Genomic DNA, 24,790 nt, shown 5'->3' on the forward strand with positions numbered 1-24,790 from the left:
ACGCAAGTGCTTCTGCTTTGAAACGCACAAGAGCCCATAGAGTCAGTGGGACTTCCCGCTTGCCCTGGCTGCACACAGCGTGCCAGCAGTCACCTGAGGGGGCATGCCTCCCCCATCCCCACCCCTTCCCTCCATGGGCTTCCTATTGACCCCTATCCCCTGAGGCATGTGGCCTCAGGGACTACCCAGGAGTGGTGCTGGGCAGCAGCAGCAGTTGGGCCTTCCTGCACTCCCCTGATCTAGGCTATCCCTGACAGGCGTTTGTCTAACCTGCTCTTAAATATCTCCAGTGCTGAGATTCCACAACCTCCCTAGGCAATTTATTCCAGAGTTGAACCACCCTGACAGGAAGTTTTTCATCATGTCCAACCTAAACCTCCCTTGCTGCAATTTAAGCTCAATGCTTCTTGTTTTATTATTGGAGGCTAAGGAGAATAATTTATCTCCCTTCTCCTTGTAACACCCTTGTAGGTACTTGAAAGCTGCTATCATGTCTCCTCCCAGTCTTCTCTTTTCCAGGCTAACCTTGCCTTACTCTTTCCCCCAGTTTTTGCAGGCAGGGGTGTTGTTTGACAGCAGCAGTGGTGAAGGGTATTGTACTTTACCCATAGTCTTACATGGCCTGCAAAGTGCTTGGGAGAGAGGGGCCAGAATGAGGAAGGGGTTGGTTGGTTTGCACTGAATTGCTCATTAACACGCTCTGAGTTTATTCTAGCATTGCCGGGCATGGTCACGTGAGGAGGATGGGGGGTTACCGCACCTGCCCGTCCGGGGAGCGGGAATCGCTGCTGCTAAGCCCAGAGGAGGGAGACGCTCTCTCCCAGCGCCGGGCAGGGGCAGGCGGGCGGGCCTGGGGGCGGAGTCTCCTGGCGGGCCCTGCAAGGCAGGGAGGGCTCCCGCTGCGATTTGGTGCCAGCGACGACACTGCCGGGAGGGCTCCCAGCGTGGGGAGGAGGCTGCGGCCAGGCGTGGTGCGAGCCCAAGTGTGTTTAAAAGCAAAGAGCCACTCCCCCTTCCCGCCCCGCCAGCCCGGGCAGGCTCCTCCGGCTGGCTGGGCGAGGGCAGGGCGGCGGACGCGGCTGCCCGAGCGGGGTCGGGCTGAACAGGTCAGTGAGCTGCTGTCGCCCCCCGGACTCGTCCTCCCTCCGGCGTCTCTCGGGGCGTCCCGGCAGCGCCTGGAGCGCGGGGACTCTCGCCCCGCGGAGCAGCGGCAGGCGCGGGCTGAGAAGAATCTGGCCGCGTCCCTGGTGTCCTCGGATGCCTCCGTGAGCCCTGCCCGAGAGGCTGAAGCTCCCCCCCCCCCCAGTGCCCCTTGTCCTGCCAGCCCAGAGGCCGCATTTCCTCCCTGCCCCTGAGGGCGAGCTGCTGCTCGTCTCCAGCCAGCCGCGCGCGGATCCCCAGCGCTTTCTCCCGAGGAGGGGCCTCCGGGAGGAGACGAGACAGATGTTCAGGGCTCTTCATCCAGCCGATCCCGCTTGACAGGGGCGAAGCGATGGCTGGCAGGGCAAGGCAAGGAGCCGGAGCCTAGTGGGGAGACAAGCCCTGCGATTTTGAGGCTGGGCGAGTGGACTTTGCATGCTTCCTGCGTTCCGGCGGGGTGAGGCTTTGAAAAGGGGCTTAGTCCTTTAGTAGGTAGGGCTGGTAAAACGCTGTCTGACCTGCCCGCTGATCAGCTGGCGTGTGCATGCCTGTGCGATCGGTGTAACTGCCTTCTGTAGCCATCAGCTGTAGTATGGAATAGCCACAGGGCGTTTGTTTCCTCTTTTGGCACTGAGGGAGTTGCTAAAGGGGAGTCTGCTTCCAGAAAGGGAAAACTTGGAGCTAGAGAATCGAATGGTTTTTTTCATTTATTTTTATTTCTAGCGCGAATGAATCTGGAAGCATGTTGCCCACTCACATGCAGCCCTGAAATGTAGTAATAGAAGCAGGCTAGAAGGATGCTTTGATTTCATAATTTGCGACTGTCTAACCCTTGCTGCATGTAATTCACTGCAGGCAGAACAAAGCGTTGTCACAACTGTGCTTCTTGGTTGTCGCCTCCTGCCTGCAAACCACTGAACATTTTCCACTTGATATCATCATGCAGAAAGGGAGAAACAAGACGCAATGAGATATTCAGGTAATATACCAAAATACACTGCATATTGGTAGCTGTCAATGCTCTTGTCTGTGGTATAGTACAATGCGCGGAGACTGTATTAAGCTCTGGGTGATAGCTGTGATTACATCAGCGTTGTTCAAGTGAGGCTTGCTGAGCTTTATGTAGTTCACTAGCCAAAAATCTAGATGACTTTAGATAGGGATCTTTCACCCCTCTCATAATGCCAGTTAGCAGAGAAAATATCCAGTAACTCAAAACGATCATTAGTACTAAAACGTTTTGATGAGTTGTAAGCATTATTTTTAACGGACAATAATAAAAGGTTGAATTAACAGTGGCAGAATTTTGCTTTGTTTTTGTGGAGTTAGAAACTGCCTCTTTGAAAAGGCAACATATAAAAAAATGTGATCTACAAATGGACTATCACCAAAGCGTTTTGTTTCAACATGCTATTGGTTGGTGTGACACTCTCTAGAAGTATTTCACTGTTTGCTTTTTTAAAAAAAATGTGGTTTTGCTTAAAATACAGTGAAAGATGTATATGCAATACGTTCCTCTTGGAGGAGCTGTATGTTTTAGGGGAGGGAAGCAAGAGGAAGAGAACAAAGAAAACAGGCTTTTATAACATCCCCTTAATTCAGCTATAAAATGCTGGAATCCTTGTTCCCCTCAATAAATCTCCTTTCTCCCTTTCAGAAATAGGGTCCATGCTCTGTTTTGCCCCTCTTCAAACAAATACTATTCTGATTGACATTTGCTCAAGTGTTGGGGTTGTCCATAACAGTGAGGCTGTTTAAAAATATTTGTAACCTTCAGACTTGATACATGTGTAGGTCTTCCTTTCAACTTGTATTTTGAGGTTCAAGTCATAGGCCTTTCTGAAGTGCCTGTTGAGACTGAAATAATAAATACATAACTCATGGGACAATGAGAAAAAAATCTTCTATCTCACACTCTTGAACATGCTGTTCTTAGCATTGCAATTGTTTTTGTTAGTTGAATGAAAGGTAAATATAAAAGGAGCCATTGTTGAGGGCCTCAGAGTTATAACAGTTTTGTATTGTTGCCATTCACAACATTGTCATGGCATAGATCTGTGAAATTCTCCCTCCTCTCTCTCCCCCCACCATACATATCTTCATTTACAATAAAAGTGGAAAAACTCAGAGGAGGCGAGTGCTTCACCTGTAACTTTTTGTCAATCTTTAAAGGTGACACTTGTACAGTTGGCAAGAAAATGAGGATGAAGTAAAATGAGGACAGTTACTTCGTACAGATACAGTTATTTCAGCCACAATCTGCAAGACAGTCTCTCTGGAAGCATTGGCCAGTCCTTTGAAATAATATTTATTATCCTTAATGTCACCAGACACATAATCTGGTCATTCCAATCTGCATATTGGGTGTGTAAATTATATGTATCATGTAATAACACAAACAGGCTGTTAATCACATGGGAAGCCAACTGACTCTGGCCTGGGAGGCAGGGACTTTAGCGTTCTGTCTCTGACGTGGATTCACTTGTGCATTCAACATTGCTAGCTTCTGCACTTCTCGGTTTCCCCACGCCTGTGTAAAGCCAACAGGCGGAACTGAACCTGGGACATCTGGAGCTTAGTGCATGACCCTGTACAGCTTGAGCTAAAAGCCAGGTGGCTCTCAGCTGAAGCTGTAGACAGAGCACACTCATTCTCTCGTCAGTGGGTCAGTAGCCTAAATGCCACTACGGGGAACAGTGAATCGCACCCAGTACGTTATACCTACTCCCAGAAATGCTCTTCATGTAGATTCATAATTGGGAATTTTGCATGGAGATTCTGCAAAGTATTTCATAAGTCTTGATCCACTGGACATTTAAGCTTAAGGGTAACTTTACCCATTAGAATTATGGAGATACAAACTTGTGTAAAATTGAACTTGTGTTTAAGTATTTTCAGGATCAAGACCAGAGACTGCAAATCTTCTGGGTAGCATGAACTGTTTCCCCGCCCCCCTCTATTTGTGTACAGAGTGTAGCAGATGGGGTGGTCTTACTGGTTAGGGTGTCTAACATTACTTTAATATAAACAATAAATAGAAAATGTCTTCAGGATTGGGCCTTCAATTTGTAAAATGGGGATTATTGACACTTACTGAAAACAAGTGAACAAAAGCATTTATTTAGCAACCAATTTGAATAAGGGCAGCAGAGCTGAGGCCCTTGATTTTGTTTTTGGAAGAGGGTGGGGAGTATTAATAATAATAATAAAGAAAAAGGATCCCAGCACATCTTAAAAGCTGTACTTTTTTAAAGATTCTACTTTTAACTGGTGCTCTTGTGTGGGTTAGACTAGATCTGAGGCTGGACATCTCTCCTGCACAGTCTAGATCTTCTACAGAAATTCCATAGTTGATTTTGAGCCTATCAAGTTGAGCCTGCGTGCTTTGCTAATGTCATTTTCTGTACAAGTTGCTGTTCTGCTGCTCAGATCAATGAAGAGGGGAGTGAAAGCCTTTGAAACTGATGTGGCTGTGTTGCACAGTTTGTCAAAGAAAACATTACAATACCTTCTCAGCTTTCATCTTAAGTTAATTATCCAGGACCTATCAATGTTTTAAACAGATTTTTTTTTTCATGATTGATTGCAGCATCACCGACCCAGGCATCCCCTCTGCTCACAGAATTGAGTGCAAACGCTAACAAACCCATGGGGTGAAAACTCCAGTTGTGGGTCAGGCACTCAGGTTGGGGTGAGATATTACAGTTGCAAAAGGATTAGATATAGACTGAAGGAAGGGTCCATACTGAGGCTCCGTCTACACTGCCGGTTTTGCCGACAGTGAGTATGCAAATGAGACGTGGATTAGCATATTGCTGCACATCATTTGCATAATTTATGCACTCTTTTTGCGGAAAAAGTACTGTGGATGTTTTGTTTTTGCACAAAAACCCCTTTTCCCGCCAGATCCTTCTGCTCCCAGAAAAGGAGGTTTACCGATCTGGCGGGAAACGGGTTTTTTGCGCAAAAAAACCCCTCCACAGTACTTCTTTTCCTGCAAAAATGGCATGCTTAAATTATGCAAATGAGGCATGGCAATTTGTTAATCTGCGCCTCAATTGCATGCTCACTGCTGGCATAACCAGCAGCATAGACATAGCCTGAATGTTTTCTGAAGAATTTAGTGTCCTGTCTTGCTAGAGTTTCTTTAGGTAAAGTAACTGAGAGGTGATGTGGCACAGAACAGAAGTGGCTTTGTAAAAGGGACAGAGGTGAGATGCTAAAGGTTCTGGGATGAGATCAACTCCTTGCCTAAAATTTCTGAGGAACTGATGATAAATTAAGTAGCATAGTAAAGCAGTAGCAACGTTGATAGTGAAAGTTGAGTAATAATGTTTAGCTACTGACTTGGCCCTCTTACTCTTCAAAGTACTGTATAGTTGTTACTGAATTTGCAATTTTTCCTTTCCTGCCAATCACCCCAGAGTCATTAAAATAACTGACAAGAAATCCTAAGTGGCACAAGATTAATTTGAAAAGCATGTTATGTGGTACAGAGACTTTACTGGAGAAGAGGCTATTATAATTCATTGGGAGATGATTATAGGATGTGGAATCTTCATTGGCCAATCTAAACTTCAAATTATGTTTTAGGGTTCAATTTCCTAAGACTTTTGTGAAAGGTGACATGCAAATCACTTGTCCAGAACTTACTTTTTCAACTTAGGCTTTGATATTTTATATACACAAGGGAAAGTTTGTGCAACAGTGCATATATAAATTGAGGGTGGAATTGTACAAAAGTGTTTGTGTGTTGCACATGACAGTTGGCCACATTGGGAGGGCCGACAGACTTGCTGGCCCTGTGGGCAAAGTGTGTGTTGGGGCTGTTTCTGCACTCCCAGAAAAGGTGGGGTCTCAGGCAGAAGGGGTGGGACATGGGGTATTCAGCCTTCAGTAATGCCTAGAGCATGTCTCACTGCCTCCCCCAACCACCAAGTAGCCCTCAGCTGCTGGGATAGCACTGCGTGGTGCTCTGGTGGCAATTTAAAGGGACTGGGTCTCCAGCTGCTGCTGCTTCTGCAGTAGTGATGGTGGCTGCCAGGACCCCAGGGCCTCTTTGAATCACTAGGCTCCCGGGCAACTGACCCCTTTAGTCCTCCCTCTGCCCCGCCCATCAATGGGGCTAGGCCATGTGGATGTTGACAAATGTTGGCCTCTTTAATTTCAATGACAATTTGGGGTTCACTGGGAAGATGGGATTAAGCTCCAAATGTTCTCCCAAAATTGGAGATGTGGGAGAACACTGTTCCCCTCTTCCACCCACCTCCCCCACTCGCAAGCATTATCTTGACATGGTCAACGCTAGAAGTGTTTGGTGATGGCACCATAAAAGTGCTTTTGCTAATATGGCTTACTTGGCTTGGAGGACTGGTATAAATTATGCTGATGAGTACCTTTTCTTTGGAGTAAGCTGCCCTTCCGCTTGGAGGGCTTGCCAGTATGGTTATATTGGTAGATATGCTGGCAAACCTTGTCAGGTATAGACCTGGCCATAGGCTGAGCTGAAAGGATATGTCTAGACTACATGGCTCCATTGACAGAGCCTTGTAAATGAGTTTATTCGGCATAGTCAAAGAAGCGGGGTTTTAAATAATCCCCGCTTCATTAAAATAAACATGGCTGCTGCGCTGTGCTGACGATTAGCTGATCCAGCGCAGCGCGGCAGTCTAGACGCTGCGTGGTCAACAAAGGAAGTCTAGACTGCTGCGCTGTGCTGGATCAGCTGATCATCGGCACAGTGCAGTGGCCATGTTTATTTTAATGAAGTGGGGATTATTTAAATCTCTCCTTCTTTGACTGTGCCAAATAAACTAATTTACATGGCTTCGTTGACGGAGCCATGTAGTCTAGACATCGCCAAAGTGAGGGATTCTTTCAGCCCCAAAAAGCAGAATGATAGTGTGCTGGAACTCTGGAGGCAAACCTGGGGAACCCACAGTTTAGGGTGTGTTATGCCCCTCTGTACTCTGATTGACAGAAAAAAAATGTTTGTTACAGCCACAGCCATGGAGCCTGGTTCTTTAAACTCAGACTTTAAGCTTTGGAGGTCTTGGGATCAATCATCTGTGTCAAGATAGCAGCTGTCATGTAAGTGGATCTCATCTGGGATTCAAACTGCAGAGAGCTCCTGCTTATTTGACACATGCCATCTTAATATCAGGGATTGGGTTGGGCTCTTCCCGGACTAGAGTCTGAGTCTCCTATAGCTTGAGCTAAAGAGTTAGGCTGTCCAGCTGGCAGGGACTCGCAGGTGTACGTGTCCCTTTGTGTCCAGTTCACAGAAGATGCAAGAGGATTTGGGAAGTGTACAGTACTTTGTGGGAAAATACTGGTTTATTTCACTTCTTCATTGTGTATTAATACCATGGGTACCATAACTTCAGAATAAGAATTGACACAGTGGATCAGACCAGTTTTCTATGTAGACCTTTCCCTGACATTGGCGAGTGTAAGAAGTCCTGAAGTAGGCAGGCATAGAATAACATGCCTGTGGGGCAAGCTCCTTCCTATCCCTTATCTATTAGAAACTGGTATGTGCCTTGAAATCTGACTGCTTCTAAATCTATCCCTACCAAAAACATTGCTGTTTTTAATTCTTGTTTTGTAACTCAATGTTCTTGTTATAAATACGTGTAGTGCTATTAATATCATTGCTGTATACAAAGCGCTGAGAATCTACCAAAAGAGCAAACACTACAGTACTCTGATCTAGTTACTCCTCCATCACTGAACTTAAAAAAAAATTAAAAATCATAAAATGATGTCAAAGTTTAAGTGCCTGGCATGTTCAGCAGGATCTCACTGGCTGAAGGAAAGATGACTTTGCTCAGTCACTCCAGCAGTTGCAAGCTCTGCTTCCAGATGATGAACCATGGTGGGAATTAAGTGTAGCTTGCTAGGAGCAAAAGAGCTGGTATAGTGCACGTCTGCTGGTGACTCTGTTAGATCAGTGGCTTTCAGTCTTACAGACCATTAAACCCCTTTCAGGAGTCTGATTTGTCATGTATTTCATCTTGCTTAAAATCTTCTTGCTTACAAAGCTCTAACACATAAAAAGACGCAAGTGTCACAGCACACTGTTACCAAAAATGGCTTACAATTATATGACAAAAATGAGAAAGTCCACTCCCGGCCCCAGTTTCCAGAACAGGTCCCAGCCACAGGAGCAGGCCAGATGGCCACTAGTTGAGAACTGTACCCCTAGTTGAGAACCAGGGTGTTAAGATAAGGCAAAAATGTTAGTTAATCGTTTAACATATGCTAAACAGTGATGGCTACATTTTATTCTTTTTTTAAATGTACAGTGAATATTCAATCAGATGCTGTCTTTAAAATGAGTTAGCTTGTTGCCGTTGTTGCTTTTCCTTTTTTAAAGTATTATGACCCAAATGTTGCAGCCCTGGTGGCCACATTGGCAGCTTGCCTAAAGTCCCTGGTCCATGGTTTAATTTACTTTCAAAACCAATGTAACGTTTGCTTGTACTTTCATTTTCCATGGCATAAAATTAGAAATTGCTTGTTGGTTGAGTTCACCATCAGCAAGAACCTACAGTTGATCAGCTTTATCACTGGCCTACAGTTTAAATAAAATTATCCCCTTTAACAAGTCTAAAAATGGGGCATAGTGCAGTGGGTTGAGTTGAGGGCTGCTTCTTGGGACATCTGGATTCCACTCCCTATGAATTCCATTCTAATCTAAATCTGTACCTCCGTTTCCATATCTGTAACGATACCTTCCCTGTTTGTTCAGTGATTTGAATTGCTCCTCTCACAGGTCCTATGAATAGGGTTGCCAGGTGTCCGGTATTCACCCAGACAGTCTGGTATTTTCATTTCCAGTCCGATAAAAAAAATTCAGAAAATATCGGACACCTAAGATGTCCAGTATTCTCTGAATTTTTTTCCCTCGCCAGGAGGCGAAAATGCTGGACACCTGACAACCCTGAAACAGTCAGCGCCTGGCCTCCCCGCCCCAAGTACCCCGTAGTCTTCCGACCCCATGCTTACCTGGTTCTGCAAGACTGCTGGCACAAAATGGCTGCTGGCAAAAAGACCAAGGGGAAGCAATGATTCCCCTGGGTCTTAGTGCTCAACCGCGCCTCTGTTCTAGCCCTGCACTCACTCTTAAAGGGGACATGCTGTTTTATTTTAATTTTTTATTTTTTTTTTGTTCAACTTTGGTTTCCCCCCCCCCTTTTTTTTTCTTCAACAGAATTTTTCCTGGTATTTTTTGGGGGGGAGGATGGGGGCGGGTGTTCGGTATTTTTGTTTCAACCATCTGGCAACCCTACCTATGAAACTGCAAACTGATTTTAAAATCTCATTTTTGAATATAAATCTCTCATGACTGATAAAGCAATGTATTTAAATCCTGGCGTACTCATTAGAAAAGCAATAGCCTGCATGTATATGATAAAGAATGTAAAGGATAATTAAAATGCCTTCTTTCTCTGCGTCACAGTGAAAGAAAAATGTCATGCGGAGCCATGCTGTGCATCAGTTGCTCTGAAAGCACAGTGTTGTTCCACACATTATTAATGTTGAAAATTACTTTAATTGCATTATTTAAATTACTCTAACAGCCCTACATTACAAGAACATTCAGGTTACAAGGCCAAGTTCTGAAAAGTTAGGAAATCCCAGAATTAGAGTCTCTGGGCCATCTTAATTCATTTGTGCATCTTGACATCACCTTTAGTTGCATTATGTAATCATAATGGGGCCCTCCTTCCCTGGAATCCTGCCTCATTCATTGAATGGGTAGTTATTTAACATTTCCTAACATCTGACATTTCATATCATCTACGTTTTAATGTGTGGCACCAGACCGTATTTATGCCGTACCATCCACACACAGACCTGAATACAAAATTATGAATACCCCTTTTTATTATGGGAATTTCACCATGGTATATGGCGCATCACAGACACTGATACATTCATAACATCCCTGTGACAATAAGTGGTATTACCGTCCCCATTTTTACAGCTTGGGATTAAGAGCAAAATTGTTAAGCATCACTAGTTTTGGTTACCTAATTTAAGATACCCGGAGCCTGACCTTTTCAAACTACTTAGCATTATATAGCCCTTCAAATGTTTTGGAGAAGAGCTTTAATCCATTTGTTACAGCTCTGAGCATTTATCATTTTGGCAAATCTGGCTCCAGCTGTCTCCAGTCCCAGAAAATGAGGAACACAAATTTTTGTTAGCCATAGAAACTCTGTGGCAAAGGCAGGGCAGAATCAGATTCTTAGGATGACATTCCAGGAGACCATCCTTTCTTTACCTGCATTTCCTTGCCACCTTCTCTGCTTGACTTGCAATGCTGCAATAAATGAAGGCAGGGGTCTGACAGATGACAACATTGTCTTTTACTGCACAATCCTGATTCATCCCCAAAGTAGGCCCAGCCTATAGAAAAAATAGTTTAGGACCATAAAATTAAAGACTGTGTCAGAATTTATCCACACAGGGGACTGACCTAAAGTTGCCCAGAAAACCTTAATTTGGGCAGTTCCCAACCTTTGAATGCATGAATGTGCAACTGTATCATTCTTTTAACATAGTTAACAAAATTACATTTAAAAAAAACTAACTTCTTTCCCCCTGGAATAAATATTCTATCAGGCGCCCACCACCGCTCAGCTTGGGTCATCAGCGGCGTTCAGACCTGTAGATTCATAGCAAAGACTTCTTCTCCACGAACTAATGGAGTGACTGGCAGTAGCAAGACTAAAAAAGATGGTTTAATAGGTGATGAGCTTTCATGGGCCAGACCACGAAAAAACTTAGCAAGTGAGTTTTACCGCTATTTGCTGACAGCAGATGAAAGTTAAAATTAGGGATGTAAAATCCTGTTTAATCAGTTAATGGTTAAATGTTGTGGTTAACAAGTTAACTGTTGAAACAGGGGTAGTTGCTTCAGCCTGACAGACACCCAGCTGGAAATTTTTTTAGCCTCAACAGTTAACATTTTGACTACATTTATATGTAAATAAAATGTGGGGAAAACTTCATTAGAGGTGGTGCTACCAGTTTTGCCTATAATCTGAAAAATCAGACAAGAGATTGACTTGAAGGTTCCCCGTTTGGGTTTGTGTGAAACCTGAACTCAGATCTTGATTGGAATTTCATGTTGCTCCAAGCTACAGTTGTTGTGGGTTTTCATACCCATTGCTTCATATTTTAGGGCTATCACTACTGATATCCTCTGAGATCAAGCAATGGATAAAAACGATTAAACTGCTTTAGACCAACTCTGTAAAAATGGCTTATACGTAAAAAATATTTTTATTGTCCTCCCTATTTTCCAGTCTTTCCATCCAGCATTCAGTCTCCTGGCCAATTCTGCAGTAGAGCCTAGTTAAACTAGCTTTATAGAAGAGAGGCAAATTAGGACAAAAAGGTGATGAAAACCTTTTGTTTAGTAATGGCCAAACAAATGTAGTGACTCTACCCATGTTGTGCATATTCCATGGACTGAGTGCTCTGTTTCCAGCTGAATCAGATGCCAACAACTTGTTGCAGCACACATTGTTCTGTAAATAGGCAACAGTTGCTTCTTTCAGAACACTCTAAGATGTTCTGCCTAAATTTCAATTCCTGATTGACTTAATTGCTGACGCTTTTGTTGTGAACAAAGCAAATATAATCCCCACAATGGATTGGAAGGAAGAGAAATGGAAACTTGAGTCTCATCAAGTTGACATAACTGGTTTTCTCTTAACACTTTGTGCATTGTTGTTCCAGAGTGTAGAGATGCCTGAGGAGATGTGGATGACAGATAGCAGATTAAAAAATCACAATTAGGAAAAACTATCTTGGCCTAAAATTGAATAATGGTGATCTAAACTGCATTTTAACTAGTCCTGTGTGGAATATATAAGCAGTTCTATGGGGCTTGATAAAGTCTTGAACATTTTTAACTAAACAAGATGCAAAGACTTATAAAATAATGCCACAGACATTTAATCTTGCATATATCAACTTATGTATTTTTATGAGGCTCACATGATGCCATACTAACAGTATTTCAGGAATGTAACTTTGTGAATCTGAGTGAAAATTACTAATGAGAGCTTTAAAACTTCTTGATATTCAAAATATTAGATGAGCCTCAACCACAGCTGCATGCTTGACTACCTTGAATTTGATGTAAGATATGATCCAGATTTGAATTGTTTGACTTTAGTGAATCTGTGATGCTAACAGTTTTGCATCACTTGTGTCTCCTCCCAGCAGTTATGAGTGGACGCTAAAAGGCTGGGACAGCTTGGAAAAGCTGACTCGGCAGAAGGTGGGAGCAGCCAATGCCAATATTAATATTCTTTCAGAACTGATGGATGAGAGGATTCTAAAATTGCAGAGAGAAGGGAAACACAACAGGATTCAGGTTTTAATTGCATTGAGGATTTTTTCAGTGGTCTTGCTCATAGATACAGCACAGATGAGCATTTCTTGTACAGATATTGCTGCAGATTGTGTAAAATATATCACACTCTCGCCCTCCCTCCAAAAGTGGATTTTCATGCCACTTTGTTCTTCCTTCTGGTACTTTTGGTTTCACTTGGTTGCAATATGCAGTCACATACTCCATTGTGATGGCAAATCAGCTCAAACACTGTCCCTTTGCAGCAAGAGGAAGGAAGAATAAATGGTCCAGGAGATGGAACTAGATGACTTCACAAGGTCCCTTCCAATGCTATGATTCTCCAGCAAGCATCTCTAGCTACCCAAGTCTCCAGCATCTGCTTAGGTCCTAAACATAGCTGTGGTAAGTACCCTCAGATTCTACTGAGCAGTCTGACAGACACTGAGGGTGCTCACTACCTTGAGAAATCTGGGCTGCTAGTGATTGATAGTTGAAATGCCCTTCCCCCATTCCAGCTGCCAAACTCCCCCCACAAAATTGCCTGTAACTTTTAGCAGCAATGCATCTACTTGATAGTCTGGTACTCTCTGAGCAGCACCTCTAAAGTGATACTTTGTCTTCTACTAAAACTTGCTGTGTCTAAGCTTATATCCAATCCACCACTGACTGTTTTTGCTGCCCTCCTCACCATTCATAAAATAAAATGGCCACAGTACATGCTAATGTAGGACACTTCCCTGGACTGTTGTCCATGGGCTTGATCCAGTTTCCAGTGAAGTCAGTGGAAAGACTCTAGTGGACATTAGGGTTGCCAGGTGTCTGGTATTCACCCTCACAGTCCGGTATTTTCACCTCCTATCCAGTAAAAAAAAAAAATTCAGAGAATACCAGACACCGGAGATGTCCGGTATTCTCTGAATTTTTCCCTGGCCAGGAGGCGAAAATGCCGGGCACCTGGCAACCCTACAAACACTCAGCGCTCGGCCTCCCCACCAGCCCTCCAACTCCAGCCCCCATGCTTACCTGCTTCCGCAAGGCTGCCAGCACAAAATGGCTGTGGACCAAGGGGAAGCTTCCCCTGGGTCTTAGTGCTCAACCGCTCCCCTGTTCCTATTCCTGCACTCACTCTTAAAGGGGACATGCTGTTTGTTTTCAAATTTTTTTTTGCTCAACAACTTTGGTCTCCCCCTTCTCCCTCCTCCCAACAGAATTTTTTCCTGGTGTTTTTTTTTTGGGGGGGGGGGGGAGAGGGAGGGCGTCAGTATTTTTGTTTCAACCATCTGGCAACCCTAGTGGACATCAGAGCAAGCATTGCACAAGCTACATCAGTGGTCTTCAACCTTTTTACACCCAAGATCACATTTTTAAATCTCAGAACAGGCGAAGATCTACCGCCCCGCCCCTTCCTTGAAGCACTGCCTTCTCTATTCTCCTCCTGTCCATCACTTGCTATCCCCAGCCCTTACTTACACACTCTGATAAACAGTTTATTTTTAAATTATGTGATATATAAAATTAAAATCAGGTGTTTATAGTTATGAAATAAATGGTCTGTTTTTTATTCATGCCATTTAAATCTAAAATGAAGCATTTATAATTATACATTTTGTGGGGACAGAGTTCTGTGGCTGGGGTGCGGGGAACAGAGAGTGGGGTGCCAGTGGAGGCAGAGAGTCCCCTGCATCTGCCTCCTCCCAGGATTCTCCCCCTCCCCCTCTGAGGGAAACCAGTGTGCGCCTGCCCCCCCCCCCCCCCACTCAGGGAAGCCCTGCATGTGCGCACCTGCCCTGGGGCCGACCCCCCACCCCCACGCAGGGAAGCCCCACACACGCGCCTGCCCCGTGGCCAACCCTCCCCGCGCACGCCTCCTCCACGGCTGACTCACCCCTCCTGTGCGGTGCAGGGAGCCGATGCTCCCTCCCGCAGTACACCCGGCAGAGCAGCTAGCGTACTTCTGGAATCGCTGGAAGTGGCGCTAAGCTGCGGGATTTCTGTCCATACCCGGGAAACTGACACTACCTTCATTTTCACTTGAGGTAGGTATTGCATCTTCTCGGGGGTGGGAGGGAAATGGGGGCGGGGCAGCCTCGCGATTGACCGGTCAAGACCTCACGATCGACCAGTCGATTGCAATCGACCTGTTAATGACCACAGAGCTAGAGTTTTAGTGACTAGGCCCTGCAAATGGGAAACAAATGCTACCCAAAGGCTGTCTGGTTTAAAAAAATGTCATCTGTGATAGAACTCTGTTTTACTTCTTCTCCCAACTCTGAGTAATTTCAGTACAAACACTGGCATTAGAAAAAAATCACTTTAGGCTTACTCCCCCACTCCCACTAACTCAAACAGGTGCAAGAAATTCAAATTTGGCATCTGGCTAGTCCTCTTTCTAAGATTCATTCCTAGTTAAAGACCCAATCTTGCAAGGTGATGAGCTCTCATTAACTGCAATGGAAGTTACGAGTTCTCACTTTTGGGGGAGAAGAGCCACATGCAGCTCACGAGCTGCGGGTTGGCCACCCTGGCATAGTATGTCAATGATGTAGGAAGTTATGAACCATTCACTCCCTTCTAAAAGATAATCTACTTTTGATAAATTAAACTCTATTTTCCCAACACTAGAAGTGTATTTTCTTATTTTTGCTATAGCAGTTAATTGCCATTAAAAGTCAATGGTTGGATTTTCGAAGTTGCTGTTCTCCTGTGGCTCCTGTGAACTTCAGGGGGAGCAGGGATTGCTTAGCACTTTAGAGAATAAAGTGACAGGTATAAGGTAGCATGTAGCTGTAGCACATTTTTTTTCAGTGTGTAGAGCTCTGGATATAAGTGTGTGGTCCTGACAAATGACAATCTTTTTAATGGCAACCACCGTGTTTGCAGAGTTACTAATGCTATATTTTGTAGCTAATTAAAATGTACAATGAATGGTGTATAATAAAGGGCAAATTGCTCAGGCATATGAAAAGTTGAAAATCACGGGCCTAAAGAGTTGAGGATGGCTCTTCTGATCATTCTCTGGGCCTCAAGGCATGCAAAAGTAGTGAGGAGATGATGCAGCCCTCTGGCCAGCAGGGCTGAATGGATGCACAGGACAGAGTCTGCTCTAGTCCCTGAAAAGCTGCACATGTAGGAAAATTCTCTCTGGGGGCCATGTAGCAGCACTACACTTCCCTAGCACAAGGCTCTGACTAAGTGTTATGAGTAGGTAAGTGTCACGTGCACAATATCTATTTATTATAACATGGGTAATGACAACTTGAACTTTTGAACCAATTCATGGAGTTGTGGCAATTCAGCTGAACTTGAAATTCTGCTCCACACATACAAAGAAGCAGCCAAGAGGGCTCGGTCTGTAGGGGTAGTCCTTACTACACTATGCAGACACAGGTGGACAACAGGAATGCCAGGATTGCCATTCCTACACAGACAAAAACCATAGCCCATCTTAATACCTGTGAGATTTCAATAAAAAAAATTGGTTCTTGTCTTTTGTGTGTTGAGCTTTAGGATGCAGTTGGGACATGTTTTCAAGTTCTTCTATGCAATGATCATGACTAGAAATTTGTTTTTAAATGAAGGCTCTGTAATCGGTTGGATCCAGAAGCTGGAGCTTTAAGCATTATGTCTAATTCTCGGAGAGTCTGCAACGCTGGAAAGAGCAGCTCCAGTGAATGTCTCATTTTGGACAATACAATAGTCTGCATTACCATAGATTAGTTTTTGTTGAAATGACTTTGAGCAGAATTTCACTATAACAGAAACAGGAAGGTGGTTAGTATCATTGTCCCCATTTTACAGATGGATGGACTGAGACGCAAAGAGGGAAAGTAACTTGGCCAAGGTCACTTACCAGGCCAGTGACAAAATTGGGAGTGGAATCACATCTCCTGAGCTCCAGTCCAGTCCTTCATTGTTAGGCCACATAACTTATTAAAGGTACGTTCTGGGAGAGACAAAGCTATTTTATCTGAAACCACTCCCATTTCATTTCATCATAATGTTTCCAATATCTATGGGATCATTTTCACTAATGGTGGTAAGTCAACCAACATTCCACTGCTCCAGCTATGTGAATAACTTATCTGGAGTTGACTTCTAGTTTAGGTCAACTTATCCCGGTGTCTTCCCAGTGCTGAATTGATGGGAGATGCTCTCTGGTCAACTTCCCTTAAGCTTCTCGGAGAACTGAAGTCCCAGGGTTGACCAGAAAGTGGTCTGTCACTAGTGAGTCTTCACTAGACCTATTTAATTGATCTCACAGGGTTAATTTCCTGGATAGTGGCAACAAAGCCCTAAGAGTTTCTTTTTGTGAGGACATGAAGGCATGGAAGGACCCATCATCAGTCATTCATACGGCACTTATCTTGGCTTGATAAATTGATTTGTTTAGTAGACTTTTGTTGACAGTTTAATTATCTGAGCAAGGTGACTTGAGGCTCATATAGGAGTTTCTACACATACCCCTTCACAGTCTATTGGCATATTATTTCCTAGAAGATACTTGAATAAAGGCCAAGCTGGATATTTGCATTAGTAGAGGCGTTATATTCAGATTTGTTTTCATTGAAGGCCCAGAGAAAACTGTGACCAGTTAAATGTATGCAATTTAATAGGCATGCTCTTCTAGTTATCGTTGTCTGTGAATCTTGCAGAGGTGGAGAAAAGTGTTAACTGCATTACACTTTATATTCATTACAGTGAATAAGAAATGAGGTTAGCTATTGTACCAGGATTATTTCACTTCATGCAAATGCTCAGATGTCTCAGCATGCAATTGGTTGATGCCTGTTGATCAGTAATGAAGTCACCTGCCTGTTTGAGACCTAAAAACCGAGAGTATTTTCTTATTTTGGAATGGATTTCCATTATTTTCAATATTCTGTGAACTTCCAAAGGAAAGTTGACAAATGTCATACCTAGCAGTCAGGCTCCTTGCTTTAGGACTGATGGTTCTCAATGTTTGCTATGGATGTAATAGGTTAATTTTTTTCAGATGAAAGTGGGATTTTTTGAATATGGAAATACCTCCTATCTACCCCCAAAATATATTTTTTGAAATTTCTAATTTGTTAAATAAAAAGTAAAACACTTTGTTTTACTACCTCTGCTCTGTCTACCTCAGTCTGCATCCTTTTGGATGGCAATATTGGGTGTGGAAGAATAAACTGGGAAAAAGGAAATGCCAGTTTCTTAACATTTTCAGTAAAACATTCATGAAATGTTTTCAAATTTTGTTCTGTTCGGTTTTTGTTTTGTTTGACCAGCTCTCATAATGAATAACTTCTGATGTTGTTTAAACAACTGGTGTGTTTCTTACCCTAGCTTCAGGGGAATTACATTGGTATGAATGAAAAATAAAGCCCAATATTCTTTTAAATGATCATAGAAATTACAAATGCACTAACAGGCATGTTTTCTGTATAAATGTTTAAAAGTTTAATTTCCCGTTGATTCGAGTTCTTATACCTGTTTAGTAATGTTTATCTGGCTAAAAGATTGTGAATTAATGGTAATAGAATTTCTTTACGTTGCCCTGTAATTCTTAGTGGTAACCTCAAAGGTATTCAAACTTACAATAAGCTAATCTTTTTGGGTAGAGGATCGTACATCTGCAGTTTGTTTTGTACAGCTTTGTCCATATGCAAAGAAGATAGATCAGGTTACTTCCAATGCAAGCTGGCAGGATATGACTGGGGAAAGAGCCAAACGCTATTGTCGAAAGATCTGCAGTGACTTGTACAATATTTTAAATACTCTTGAGATGCAGTTCTCAAACGAACTAGGACAGGACAATATGCAGTGGTAAAAAAGATCATGTCTTAATCGTAGGTAAAAAGGACTCCAGAAAATGTATGCAAGCATTTAGGCCAAGGACACCTGTATGATTCTGAAACAAAAAGAAATTGTGAAGCTCTTTGTAAGTAAATGTACCTCTTAAAATAAGAGAACTTTTTTGATAGTCCTCAATCAAGTTGTTTTTCAGCTAGAAAGCCTATTTCAAATAGCTCCCACACTGACAATAGAATTAGCCTTGTTCAGCACTCTGCAGTGCCCTCACTACTTTTTGTTTTGTGGTAGTTTGCTTTTCCTCAGCAGGCAGTGGTACAACCTGGTCCCAAACAGCTACAGGTTGAACTTCTGTGGCAGTACCACAGATGTTGCTGGACCAGAGGAATCCCCCCCCCCACCCCCCGTCCCTCCTGGCTGGGAGTCCTGTCCCCAGGTAGCCTTGGTCAGGTGGGGAAGCTGTGGCTAAAGTAGGGCAGCTGGCAAGCCCCGTTCCTAGGGAGCCCCAGCAGGCTGGAGTCTAAGGCCAAGCAAGCCATGCAGGCTGGAGCCTAGTTGCGGTAGGGCCAGAACAGAGCCAGCCACAGGGAGGGGGAGACTCCTGGGAGGTGGAGAGTCCTTGGAGGCTGATAGCAAATTGCCTCTTTCGGAACAGGTCAGGTCCCAAGGGTGCCGGACCAGGGAAGTCCATCCTGTAGTTATGTCAGTATTGTCCATTCAGAATTCTCCACGTAGATGGAAACCAGCAAGCTACATTATTTGCAGCACTGAAATAAGTGAAAATACCACTCAAATTATACCTATTTCTTTTTTCACACTGGTATAAATAAGAGGGACTTGAGCTAGACCATTTCAAATGCAGAGCCACAGCACAGGTGGCTCCCGGAATGGGAGCAAGCTACCTGGCTCCAGCCAGCTCTGGGAGCTACCCCTGCTGCGGCTCTGCAGAGCGGCCCCTTATTGACTAATTGTGTAGTCGATACAATACAGATAATGGCAACTTAACATCCTTAATTCTGTGTCCACATATTTTCACTCTCTGGGACTTGATTTTCTGGTCCACTTAAATAGAGGACTTAAAATAGCCACAAAGTTTGTCAGAGTTCTCACTTTGAGAAGAGGCCTTACATACTTAACTACACAGTAAACTACTACTCATCTGATGTGGTTTTTACCTACAAAGCTCATGATCCTGTACCTTTGTTAGTCTCTAAGTTTCCACAGGACTACTCGTTTAAGTTAGACTAACACGGATACCCCTCTGAGATTTACACAGTATTTGGATTTATGCATGCAAAAACTTGCATTTGTCAGAACATTCCGTTAGAATAAATCACATACCAACAAATGCTGTAGATCTGGAAAATGTGCATGTAGCATAGAAGTTGTTTGCAAACTTATTTCTGTGAAGGTACCTTGCTCATGCATTTGGAAAATCCACATGGCTGAGTGACTCCGTTATACTGACTGACCTCCCAATGTAGACAACATTGTGTTGACTGGAGGGCTTCTCCTTATCAACATAGCTACTGCCTCTCAGGAAGGTAGAGTACCTATGCAAGAAGAGATGTTCTCCCCTTTTCCTAAGTAGTGTCTTCATTTAGTGCTAGAGTGGTGCAGTGCCATAAGTATAGAGAAGACAAAAGCTCTTAGGCCACTTAAGAAAATTGATTCTTGGATAAAAGCCAAAAATTGTTTCTTGATTCCTTTTTTTTTAATCAAGGTGTTTTGTAAGTGGTTGTAATAATAGAGATTCAGATTTCTTGATTCAACATAATTCAGACGTGTTGTCAAACTAATATCTAGGAGTCTGTCTCAGATGTTTTCCAAAATGTTTCAGCACAATAAACAGTCTGAAGGGTCATGTGGAAAATTTTTTTAATGGACCTGTTGTGGTAATTAGACTAGATTAGTATTGCAGTTAGGAACATTCTGAATTACTAGTAAGAGTTCAGCATTTCATTTTCTATTGGCAGCAATTTGTCAGGTTTCAGATGTATACGAGCTGTCATTAAAGATTGTAACAGTAAATCCAAAAGTGGCATATAAATCATGAAGGAAAGAAGCTATAGAAAGCTTGAAGGGAAATTAATTTGTGTACAATATGATGATGAGGGCAGTCTCAGAATCATTGGTAGTTTAATATTGGATGACATGCTGATAAAATGTGGCACACCAGTACAAAATATAGCAAATGTTGAGTGTGTCTATAAATATAGATGTACACACACAACGGCTTATTGTGTATTTTTTTTTATTTGTAGCTCCTAGTCATAGGCCAAGACTCCTTTGTACTAGGTGTTGTGCAAACACAGAATACAGTTAAAGGAGTTCAAAGTCTATGCATCGGGTGAGAAAACAGGAAGCATACCAAGAAACAATAGGATAGTACTGGTCAGCATGGTAGCTTTTGTAGTTGTTTGATCAGGGAAATGAAAAGCAGGATTGCAGGGTTCTGTTCACAATAAACACCAACTTCTGGCTTTTATTTTCAAGTCCCAGCAAAGTTGTGCCCTGTGCACATCTCATCCCTAAATGCACTCAAGCGCTGTCAGTATCCATCTCACTCATGTTGTTGATTCCCTGGTCTTCTGTCCCCATAAATGACACTGGTTTTTGTTTGCAGTGCTGTTGTGGCCATGTTGGTGCCAGGACAGGAGAGAGAGAATAGGGTTGCCAGATGGCTTCAACAAATATACTGGACACACTTAATATTACATTACAATCTACATTACATCTTATTTAGAAAATACCAGACATTTATATTTTCTCAATTTGTTTCCCGAACAGAAAGCTCAAATACTGGACTGTCCAGTTCAAATACTGGACACCTGGCAATCCTAAGAGACAAAGATGTGCATATGTGAGGTAATATATTATATATTTTGCACCAATTTAGTGAAAGAGACAAGCTTTCAAACTACATAGCATTCTCCACTTCAAAAAGAGCTCTGTATAGTTGGAGAACTTGTCTGTCTCACCGCTAGGAGCTGGTCCAATAACCACCAGCTCTTCTTGCTACGTCTTCTATCTTGGCTCTGTCCCTGAGTAGCCCTCTGTGCAATTTAGTTAATGATGAATGATTTTTTTAAGTGCTACAGCTATTGGAGAGAGAGTCATAATATAACACCACAGCTGGCTATAAAGCACTGCTGCCCAGAGTCTATAGTGAATGGATATCCTAGGAATATATATAATATCACTTAAACGCTGTCATATAATTTACCTCAGTCTCACATGACAGAAAAATCTTAGGCATAGACTACATGTTAAATTGTTCCAGGATAAAGTATGAATGTGAAGTAAAGAAGCTGAAGTAAAGAAGCTAATTCAGAATAGCCTCCTGTGTTGAGACATTCATGCCGGAATAAGAATGTCCACACAGGGAGCTTTTGTAGAGTAGCTGTTCTGGTCAATGTGTCTGTATAGATAAGCTTTAAATTTCTTGACTCATAATGCCAAAGTTAGTGGCAGTGGTTCTCAACGGGGAAGGGGTACACATACAGCTGGGGGCAGGGAACGGTAAGCAAAGATCTTCTAGAGGTTACCTCAGTTCACCTAGATATTTGCCTAGTTTTATAACAGGCTATGTAAAAATTCAGTAGAACTAAAATGTCATATAGACAATGACTTTATACTACTTTATATACCATACACTGAAATGCAGTCAATATTTATATTCTAACTATTTTCTAATTAAATGGTAAAAATTAGTAAGCAATTTTTAGTAATAGCGTACTGTAACACTTTTATATATTTCTGCTTTTGTAAAACAAGTAGTTTTTAAATGAGTTAAAATTTGGGGGTACACAAGACAAATCACACTCACAAGAGAGAAAATAATCTGGAAAAGCTGAGTTGCTACTGAGCTAAAGTACGAATTTAAGAATACAGTTCTATTGGTATAATCCCTCCAAAATAGGCACAATGGCTTTACTTAGTCACTGGAGAAGTGGTTTAAACTAAACTGTAAAACAAACAAATCCTTTTCTTATTCTGGAATAAATGTTCACATGGGGGGGGTTTATATATTTATATTGATATAACAATACCATTATAGTTACACCCATATAATCCATTAAAATTCCCTGTTGTTTATAAGGCCTTAACTGGGTGTATTGCACTTGCTTATACCCTGCCTGACTTTGGCATTACATGTCAGTGTTTTTAGTTTAACTTGGGTGTAGGCAGATACTGTGATTTTATTTTGTATGATGTCTCAGGTTAGCAAAAGAAAACACATTGCCTTCTGAATACCAGTTTGGCTGCCTCTAAGCAAGTCAGTATTTTCTGGGACTATCCATTCCTCATAGTTTAAGCTAGTGTCCCCCTTCACTCTCCCTTTGTCTCCCTCCCCCCACCCCCTGAGGCTGCTGTTACTCATTCTTTTGCAAGGCTAATAACTTTAAGTGACACCTTTTAGAAATACATCATTATCATGCAAAAGGAAGTAAGCACTTTGTAGGCAGCCTAGACAGAGAAATTTATGTTCATAAGGAGCATACATAGCAATAGAATACCAATTAAGATCATCAATATTTATACAGCAGATAAGTCATGCTGGTCAGGCTGACTACTGTCTGTCACAACAGCACAGCTGCTGTGGGGGAAAAAACGCAGACAAAACACATCTATTTGAACAACTACTTTACTACAGGGAAAAACAAACCAGTCATTAATCAGACTAACTTGGATGGCTATGGAACCCTGCTCTCTTCAGCCCAACCTTGCATCAAATGGAAACTCTTCTGGGAAGTTACCCAGTAAGAGGTAAATCTTGTTGAGGGGTAGATCTCACTGAATGTGTGCTATTCATAGAGTATAAATACAAAAACTCTCTTGGAAAATTTTTAAAAACAAAAACTCGTCTAGTAGCATTTTATAGCCTAACAAAACCTATAGATGGTATCATGAGCTTTCGTGGGCACAGCCCACTTCAGATGACCAGAGTTTTGAGTTTAGGATGTACAGACCCAAAATAAATAAGGGAGGGAGGGAAACAAGGAGCGGAAGATTAGCCAGTTAAAATGAAGCAGATAAGGATCAAAGTCAATAAATTGGGGCGGGGGGAGGGAGGGAAGAGTGTTACTAACAAAGAGCTGTTTGCACCTTCATTGAATGTTAGGTTGGTAATGGTCTAGCCACCCCTCATCCTGATTGAGTCTATTAGCATGAGAATTGAACTTGCAGATGAACTGTAATTCCAACATTTCCTCCTGTATTTGGCTGGTAAAGTTTGTTTGTGACAAGAGAGCCACCTGGAGATCTTTTAAAGAGTGGTTAGGTAGACTGAAGTGTTCTCCAACAGGTTTGTGTATGTTCCCTTTACATATATCTGATTTATGTCCATTGATTCTTTCTCGTAGGGATGTCTGTCCAATATACATAGCAGTAGGGCATTGCTGGCATTTGATGGCACAGATCAAGTTACTGGATGTGCAGTTGAATGATCCCTTGATTTGGTAGCTTATGTTGTTGGCTCCAGTGATGAATTCACTTGAATAGATATGTGTGCAGAACTGGCACCGCTGCTCATTGCAGGGATGGGTTCCTGGAGGCTTACGATATGGTTGTGTGGCATGGTTACCGGAAAGAATTTGTTTCCGGTTGGGGGGTTGCGTGTAAGCAAGAATAGGCTTTTCACCAAAGATTTCTGAGCATCAGGGATCATTTTCCAAAATGGGTTGCAGATTGTGTATAATGCATTGGATGGGTTTAAGTTGTGGACTATAGGTAATAACAAGTGGAATTCTGTTTTCCTTTTTGGGTCTGTCTTGTTCATGTCTGGGTACTTTTTTGGTTCTGTCAGTCTGTTTCACTTCTCCAGGTAGGTATTTCAGTTTTAGGAATGCTCTATAAAGATCCTGTGTTCGTTTCTGTCTGTGATCAGAGCAAATCTGGTTGTATCTTAGGGCTTTGCTGTATACAATAGGTTGAAAAATGTGTGGGATGGAAGCTGGCACCATGAAGGTAAGTGTAGCGATTGGTGGATTTCCGGTATAGGATGGTGGAGATTTGTGCATTATTTAATTGTACTGAAGTGTCCAGGAAGTGGATTTCTCGTGTGGACTGGTCTAGGCTGAGGTTGATGGTGGGATGTGGTTCTGCACATCCTAAACTCAAAACTCCAGTCCTCTGAAGAAATGAGCTTTTGTGGGCACAGCCCCTGATACCATCTACATGTTTTGTTAGTCTATAAATTGCTACCAGACCAGTTTTTGTGTGTTTAAGTTTATCCTGTACAGACTAAGTTGGCTACCCCCTGGAGCTTGAAAATTTTTGTTGCCTAAGACATGGATAGACAGACGATGTATAACATGTACCTGTGTATCTGTTTAAAGTCTGATGCAATGGCCATTACAGCTAGCGAAGACTCACTCAGTCTGAGCAGTCATAATGATACTTTCCAGCAGGGCTTCCCTAGGTTTAAGACCAACACTCAACTGGCCAAATAGCCATGTGGTTCAGGCCAACTAGCCACACTCA

At 42.7% G+C, this 24,790-nt stretch overlaps 1 protein-coding gene across 20 annotated transcripts in view; it reads left to right on the forward strand.

The window, feature by feature from the left end:
- The first annotated feature begins 751 nt into the window (after positions 1–751).
- The window catches only part of RNF152 (ring finger protein 152), a 242,485-nt gene continuing 218,446 nt past the window's right edge, over positions 752–24,790 (forward strand). For 11 of the 20 annotated variants that reach the window (XR_012901726.1, XR_012901725.1, XR_012901724.1 and 8 more), the window contains exons 1-2: positions 752–1,106; positions 1,996–2,119. The gene's annotated coding sequence lies outside the window, so the exon portion shown is untranslated. The other 9 variants (XM_075921401.1, XM_075921397.1, XR_012901723.1 and 6 more) reach the window with 8 other exon arrangements.

Source organism: Pelodiscus sinensis, chromosome 2, assembly GCF_049634645.1.
Source record: "Pelodiscus sinensis isolate JC-2024 chromosome 2, ASM4963464v1, whole genome shotgun sequence".
Taxonomy (NCBI): domain Eukaryota; kingdom Metazoa; phylum Chordata; order Testudines; family Trionychidae; genus Pelodiscus; species Pelodiscus sinensis.